Below are 8,162 nucleotides of genomic sequence, written 5' to 3' on the forward strand. Positions count from 1 at the left end.
GATTAATATGTCAGCAAGTGAAAGCGGAACATCAAGTGCCTTCAGGGTTACTTCAGCCGATCATGATACCCGAGTGGAAATGGGACCGAGTCACAATGGACTTTGTGTCCGGACTGCCATTGTCCGCAAGTAAGAAGGATGCGATTTGGGTTGTTGTTGATAGGCTGACTAAGTCGGCTCACTTTATCCCCGTGCGTACGGATTTCTCATTGGATAAACTAGCCGAGTTGTATGTTTCTCAGATTGTGAGATTACATGGAGTACCTATTTCTATCGTGTCGGATAGAGATCCGAGATTCACCTCGCGATTTTGGAAGAAATTGCAAGAAGCTTTGGGTACCCAGCTGCATTTTAGCACCGCTTTTCATCCCCAAACCGATGGTCAATCCGAGCGGATAATTCAGATACTCGAGGATATGCTGAGATGCTGCATCCTTGAGTTTAGTGGTTCATGGGAACGGTATGTACCTTTGATTGAATTCGCTTACAACAATAGTTTCAATCAGTATTAAGATGGCACCTTACGAGGCTTTGTACGGTCGTAAATGCCGTACACCATTGTTTTGGACCGAGCTTGGTGAAAGTAAAATTTTCGGAGTTGATTTGATTAAAGATGCTGAACAGAAAGTAAAAGTAATCCGTGAAAGTTTGAAGGCAGCCACAGATCGTCAAAATCGTATGCGGATCTGAAACGGAAGGACATTGAATATCAGGTGGGAGATAAAGTGTTCCTTAAAGTTTCGCCTTGGAAAAAGGTACTTAGGTTTGGCCGTAAGGGCAAGTTGAGCCCGAGATTCATTGGCCGTACGAAATCTCCGAACGAGTGGGGCCAGTTGCGTATAGATTGATTTTGCCCCCTGAGCTTGAAAAGATTCACGATGTCTTTCATGTTTCGATGCTTCGACGCTATCGATCTGATCCGTCGCATATAATTAGCCCATCAGAGGTTGAAATTCAAGCCGATATGAGTTATGAAGAAGAACCGATACGTATCCTAGCTCGTGAGGTGAAAGAGTTGCGAAACAAAAGGGTTCCGTTGGTTAAGGTGTTGTGGCTCAAACACGGGATCGAGGAAGCAACCTGGGAACCCGAGAGCTCGATGAAGGAACGATATCCAAACCTATTTACTGGTAAGATTTTCGAGGACGAAAATTTCTTAAGTGAGGGAGAGTTGTGACAGCCCAAAATTGACCCTAGCCGGGAAGTGGTTTCGGGACCGCTAAACCGAGTCACCGAAAGGTTTGAATGTGATGTTTATTGTCTAGAATATGTAATCATGAATGTGTAAAAATTTCAAGCTTCGATTTAGTCGATTGCATGTGAATTTAGTCAATAGGACTTATATGAGAAAATTTTAAAATGTGATAGGTCAATGCATGAGGACCTATTAGTGCATGTGGAAGAAAAAGGGGACTTGCATGTCAAATTCCCCTCCCTAATATGTAGTGGCCGGCCATGCTATAGGTGGAAACATGTCTCCAACATGTTATGCTAGTGATGCATGTTAAGAATAATAAAATAATAAGCATGGTGATTAAATAATGAAAGAAGGGTGATGGAGAAAAAAAAAAGTACATGGTCTCACCCCCCCCTTGTTGCCGTGAATTGAAGAAAGAAAACAAAAAAAAAAGAGTTCATTCTTGAACATCCTTGGCCGAATAGAGGAAAGAAAGGAAGGGGAAAAAGGCTTGAGAAAAATCGGCTATGGTGGTGGTTAGACTAAGGTATGTTTGATGTTGTCTTTGAGATGCATGCATGTTTTAAATAGCCCATGTTTAAACTTTGAATCTTGTTGATAACATGAGCAATCGGTCATGAGAAAGTGTTCAAGGAAAAGGTTGTTGATGAAAGAAATTAATGTGTTAAGGGATTATATGAAACTTATTCATGTTTATATATGTTATATGCAACGAAAATGGTTGATGATTTTGGAGGTGATTAGCTTGAATCGGCCACGGTATATCCATAAACACGATCTATGCTTGTTATGTTACTCATGGTTAAAACAATTCGGCTAGGACATTCGGCCATGGATGGTTGTATTTCTTTGATGTTGTTTTTGATGCCTTAGGGCATTGAGAGTTGATTATAGATGAGGTGAGCTTCTTGATTTAAAAATTTGATGGATGTTAAGCTAATTGGGCAACCAAAGGTTCAATATTTTTGTTATGAGGTCATATGTGCATTCGGCCATGGTCTTTGCTTGAATATGAGAATTGTAATGTGATTTTCCTAAATTGTCTATGAATTTGGTTGTTGATTTCATGGTAATGGTATATTGAATCCATGAGAAATTAGTAAGGTTGCATTCGGCAACTTACTTGAAATTAAAAATCGATGTCTAAGCTTAGGTGATTTCGATGATGATATATGTGTGTATACATAAGTATATTTAGTTGATTCGGCTTTGGTAGTTGCATGAGATTATTAGCCGAATATACTAACATACATATACATGTGAGATTGGATTGTAAATATTTAGCAAGGTGGTTAAACTAGTTAAATTATTGATATAGCTCAAGGAGCTAAAGGAGGTGAATCGAGCAAAGGCAAAGAAAAGGTTATCGAGTAGCCGAGTTGGAACCGTCTTACCCAACACGAGGTAAGTCATTAAGCATGTAGTTGGTATTATTTCAATGGTCATAATGTTGTGTATTGATGCTGAATGGAATGAATAAATGTACATATATATATGCATGTACGTATGTGATGATGAAATTGTTGAATGAAATAAATGAGGTGAGATGTAATGAGTTGTTGATCTCGGCACTAAATGTGCGGGATAACCATTTATGACCATGAGATTGGTGCTAAGTGCGCGGGATTAAATTGTACAGCACTAAGTGTGCGATTCTACTTTGTTGCACTAAGTGTGCGAAATGAATATGATGCACTAAGTGTGCGAATTGACCATGCGGCACTAAGTGTGCGGGTTTGACTATGTAGCACTAAGTGTGCGATTTGATTACGTGGCACTAAATGTGCGAGTTGATTATATAGCACTGAGTGTGCGGGCTCAATATACATTCGTGAATCATTATGGACACTATGTGTGCGACACTATTGAGCTGATCGCGGACAGCGGATCGGGTAAGTGTCTTGAGGACATGGCTAATATGTGCTATGCGTATACTTGGTGTTGAGCTCGGTAAGTTGAACCTATGTGACAACTATACTTGAAGTCACGTACATAAAAATTTATCGTAGGATGGGTGAAAGGCCGTTTTGTGGTTTGATTGTAACGAAAATAAATTGATTTATGAAAATGCTTCAATGTCCTATTGATGAGTATATGAATTGTGAAGGCATGAATTGATATGAAATTGAATCGGTAGGTTGGTGGAACTATGGTATGGTTCGGTATGGATGGAGTAAATTGTCTCATTCCATTTTATTCCTCTTGTGATAATGTTATTGATGTATAGTAGAGCATTGCTTATGACTTACTGAGTTATAAACTCACCCGGTGTTTCCTTGTCACCCATTATAGGTTGCTTGGACTCATCAATTTTTGCGGGGTCGGGCCGTCAACGAAGTCATCACACCAGATAGCTAGTTTTGGTACTTTCTTCTTAGTGTGCTTAGAAGATCATTTTGGCATGTATAAGCTAGTATGTTGTGTTTGAATTATGGCATGTAAACTTTAAGCCATGCGAAAATGGCACGAATGTTCGATTGAGTTGGATCGAGGGTAGGCATGAAATGGACCTAGTTACTTTCGTAACAGATGCTAGCAGCAGCAGTGTCATGAGATTGAAAAATCACTAAAAATAGTAGGAGTGGAATTAATTGATGAATAAATTATGTAATCGAAGCTCGATGAGTCTGTTTTCATGAGGAAGTAACGAAAAGATCATATGGGCAGTATATTAAGAGATAATCAGATTTTAGTGGGACAGGGCCAGAACGGTTTCTGGATTCCCTGCTCCAACTTTGGAAATTCATTATAAATTAACCAGAGATAATTAGGGGTCGTACCATATATGTGCAGATTCCTCTCTGAGTCTAGTTTCCATAGAAACAAACGGCAACAGTATTGAAGCCCCGTGCAGGGAGATATCCCAGTCGTAATGGGCAAAGGTCAGTGTAGTCGACCCCTGCAACTTGGGGAACTTTGACTAATAAACTGTACTAATTGGCCCAACCAAAAATTCTAGAAAAAAATACATAGATGGGCACATGAGTCTAGTTTCTGGGAAAAATTACGAAACTGATTTTCGAGTTACGAAACTCAAGATATGAATTTTAAAACGACTAGTACACAGATTGGGCAGTGTCTGGAAAATAAATTTTGTAAGAGGGTAAAGCCAGTCAACACCTCGTGTTCGACCCCGATGACGGTTTCGGGTTCGGGGTGTTACACCACGAGTTGATGAGACACTGGGTGTCAAGCTATTACTTCGGATAAATTTGATAAGGTACTGGGTACCAACTTACTTCGGCAAAGCCGATGAGACATTGGGTGTCAAATTATTACTTCGAATTATCTGATGAGGCACTGGGTGCCATATTGGTGTGCTTGGTTGGATCCATGTATCCGTTAAAGTCCGAGTCAAGTTAATAGGGGTAAATGAACGAATTGGAAATTAGAATTGGTACTAAATGAATTGATAAATCGTATGATTTTGTATCTAAATTGGAATGAGATATTTAATTGAGATATGAAAACGAAATGTATGAACCATGTGTTCATGGAATGGTTATTGAATGAGGCAGTGCTATGATTAAAATTGAAGAATGAATTGAAATGTGATTTGAGACACATGATTGTGTCATGTAGTGAAAGCTATCTGGGATAGCAAATTGATTTGATAAACCATAATATATACATATTTTTACCTTTGGATAATTTATCATAAGATTTAGTGAATTTGATACTCCTAATCCTTTAATTTCATGTTTCACATCCAGATGAGCATAGAAAAGCGAAAAGTGCAAGAAAAAGGCCAAAAACGGACAAAATAGGTTTATTTCAGTACTACACACGGCCTAGACAAGTCGACATGGGTAATCCACACACCCGTGTGAGACACACAGGTAGGCTACATGCCCGTGTGTCATAGCCATGTCTATTTAAAACTATGTCAAAATTACACACGGCTTGAGCACCATCACACGGGTGTGCCACACGACCGTGTCTATGTCAAGACCTATTTTAATTCTATTCGAAAAAGGCTAATTTTTGGCTATTTTGGGCATTCCAAAGTCTACTTAAACATACGAGAATAGGATCAATGGGGGGGACACAGAGTAGAAAGCAGAAATTACTTGGGTTTATTTGGGTTTTTTATATCTCAAAAGCAGATCCACTTTAAGATTGAAGATCTCTATTCAAATTTCTCTCGAAGTTTATTTAGGTTTTTTATGTCTTGTTGTTTTTCTAAATTTGGGATGTCTTCCTTTTACATTATGAACTAAACTCCCTAAATACCTAGGGAGGATGAAACCCACGATGGCTCTTATTATTTAATTATCTGAATTATACGATAAATACTTGTTCTTGTTCTTGATTATGTGTTCTTAATCCTTGTTTTAATATTTTTAGGATATTATTCCAAGTTTGATGTGCTTATTCAGTGGAGCAAATGTCCCTGTTTAAGAGTAGATCTAGCATAATTAAGCAGAGTTGCATATAATCCTAGAAATTGGACGACATAAATCTGCTGAATTAGAGACTAGTCTAATAGGGAAATCCATAGATCGAGTTAGTGCGACGATAGTGGTTTTAATTAGAAAGAGATTTCAATTAATCAACCTAGAGTCAGTTGTTCTTAGTATCGAAAGAGATATTAACATAATTTATGAATTTCTACGAATCAAGAAAAGTGAATAAATCGTTTGATTCAGAGTCAGAATAATAAGTGAAGTCTAAGTGGATTCTTTCCTGGGTATTGTCCTCTTTATAAGTTTTCTTCAAGTACTTTTCCCAATTCGCTCTCTGTCGTATTTAGTAGTTAATTAGTTAGTTAATTTTAGATTTAAAAAAATTCCTTATATTTTTAGGCTAAATAATAGAAAGATAGTTAATACTAGTACTTCTAGTCTTTGTGGATACGATATTCTGGACTCACCATAGCTATACTACCATTCGATAGGTGCACTAGCCTTAGTCACGATCATAGTCTAATTTAGTGATTCATAAAACGATCATCAAGTTTTTGGCGCCGTTTCTGGGGACTAAGATATTAGGAACGCTTGAATTTTATTACTTTAGCCATTTTTTTATTGCAAATTACTTTTTGTTTTAATTTTTACTTCTTTTCTAATCTCCCTGTTATTTGCTTTTGGCAGGAACCTCTAGTTTATGACTAGAAGGAACCCGTCAGGGTCTTTGTTATTTGACAGTGAGATAGAAAGCAAGCTCGTAGAAATCAAAGAGAAATAAGGCGAAGCCTACAGTATATAGAAGAAGAGCAAGAGGACGAGACCGATATTACCGAAGAGATGACAGATAATCAGAATAATCCGCTACCTCCTGTAGTTGCTGCAAATCCAGTAAATCAGAATCCTGCTCCTCGTACTATGTATGATTATGCTAAACCTACTTTAACAGGAATTGAATCGAGTATAGTTAGACCTGCTGTTGCTGCAAATAATTTTGAACTGAAACCTAACACGATTCAAATGATACAATAGTTTGTTCAGTTTGATGGTTTGCAGGACTAGGATCCAAACACTCATTTAGCAAATTTTCTAGAATTCTGCAACACTTTCAAGATCAATGGCATTTCTGACAATGCCATTCACCTTCGGTTATTTCCCTTTTCATTACGGAATAAGGCTAAACAGTGGTTGAACTCATTACAACGAGGGTCAATCACTACTTGGGAACAAATGTCTGAAAAATTTTTGCTTAAATATTTTTCGCCGGCTAGAACAGCTAAATTGAGGAATGATATCTCTTTTTTTGTGCATATGGATTTAGAAACACTTTATAATGCATGAGAGAGAAACAAGGATTTATTGAGAAGGTTCCCTCACATTGTGTTACCTTTATGCTTACAGGTTCAGACCTTCTACAACGGTGTGAAGCCCTCAACAAGGCAACTAATTGATGCAGCCACTGGTGGAACCTTTAACAACAAAACACCTGAAGAGGCTTACGAATTTATTGAAGAGATGTCACTAAACAACTATCAGTGGCAAGTCATGAGAACGAGGCCGACAAAAGCAGCTGGTGTTTTCAACCTCGACGAAGTCACTATGCTATCTAACCAGGTAGAACTATTGAATAAAAAGATTGATGGTTTGTATGATTCTACTTAGGTACATCCAGTGATGAGGTGTGATTCAAATGGAGGAGGGATGCACAACACAGACTATCCATCCTTCAACCCCAGCATTGAGGGAGAACAAGTCTACTATATGGGCAACAATTCTAGACCTCATAATAACACTTATAGTAACACTTACAATGCAGGTTGGAGGAACCATCTCAATTTTTTGTAGGGTGGTCAAGGGAACCAAAGGCCACAACACCCTCCAGGTTTTCAACAACCATCGTACCAACAGGAGAAAAAGCTGAACCTTGAGGAGATGCTTACAAAATTTATCTTTGTGTCAGAAACTCATTTTTAGAATACCGAGACAGTAGTTAAAAATTAGCAATCGTAGATTCAAGGGCGCGAAACTCAAATAGGTCAGCTTGCTAAGTTGATCTCTAAACGACCACAAGGTGGCTTGCCCAGTAATACAGAAACTAACCCAAGGGAGCAACTCTATGCCATCACTGTGTGTGACAAAGAAGGATTAACTGAATCTAAATCTGAAACGAGGCAAGAAGCAGTTGTAACCAATGGTAAGGTTGAGGTGAGTTATGGTACACAAAATCCGGTAAGTAAAGAATATAGACCTCATGTGCCATACCCCAATGCGACAAAGAAAGACCACACAAACAAACAATTCGGTAAATTTCTTAAACTACTTAAAAAATTACATATTAACTTACCGTTTATTGAAGCTCTTTCACAGATGCCAAACGCAGTTAAAATTTTAAAGGAGCTTTTAGCAAACAAACGGAAGTTAGATAAGTCATAGCATGTGGAGTTAAATGTAGTTTGCTCAGCTATTTTGCAAAACAAGCTACCCAACAAACTGAAAGATCCAGGGAGTTTTACGATTCCTTGTCTAATTGGTAGTTTGAATGTTAATAATGCTTTACC

The 8,162-nt window shown here is 38.1% G+C and overlaps 1 non-coding gene across 1 annotated transcript; it reads right to left on the minus strand.

Moving 5' to 3' along the window:
* Window positions 1-6,882: 6,882 nt before the first annotated feature.
* On the minus strand, window positions 6,883-6,988 carry LOC121225208 (small nucleolar RNA R71). The gene has a single exon (XR_005923126.1). It is a non-coding gene; the product is annotated as a small nucleolar RNA R71 (small nucleolar RNA).
* Between the last annotated feature and the right edge of the window lie 1,174 nt (window positions 6,989-8,162).

The sequence above is a fragment of the Gossypium hirsutum genome, chromosome A03, assembly GCF_007990345.1.
Source record: "Gossypium hirsutum isolate 1008001.06 chromosome A03, Gossypium_hirsutum_v2.1, whole genome shotgun sequence".
In the NCBI taxonomy this organism is placed as follows: domain Eukaryota; kingdom Viridiplantae; phylum Streptophyta; class Magnoliopsida; order Malvales; family Malvaceae; genus Gossypium; species Gossypium hirsutum.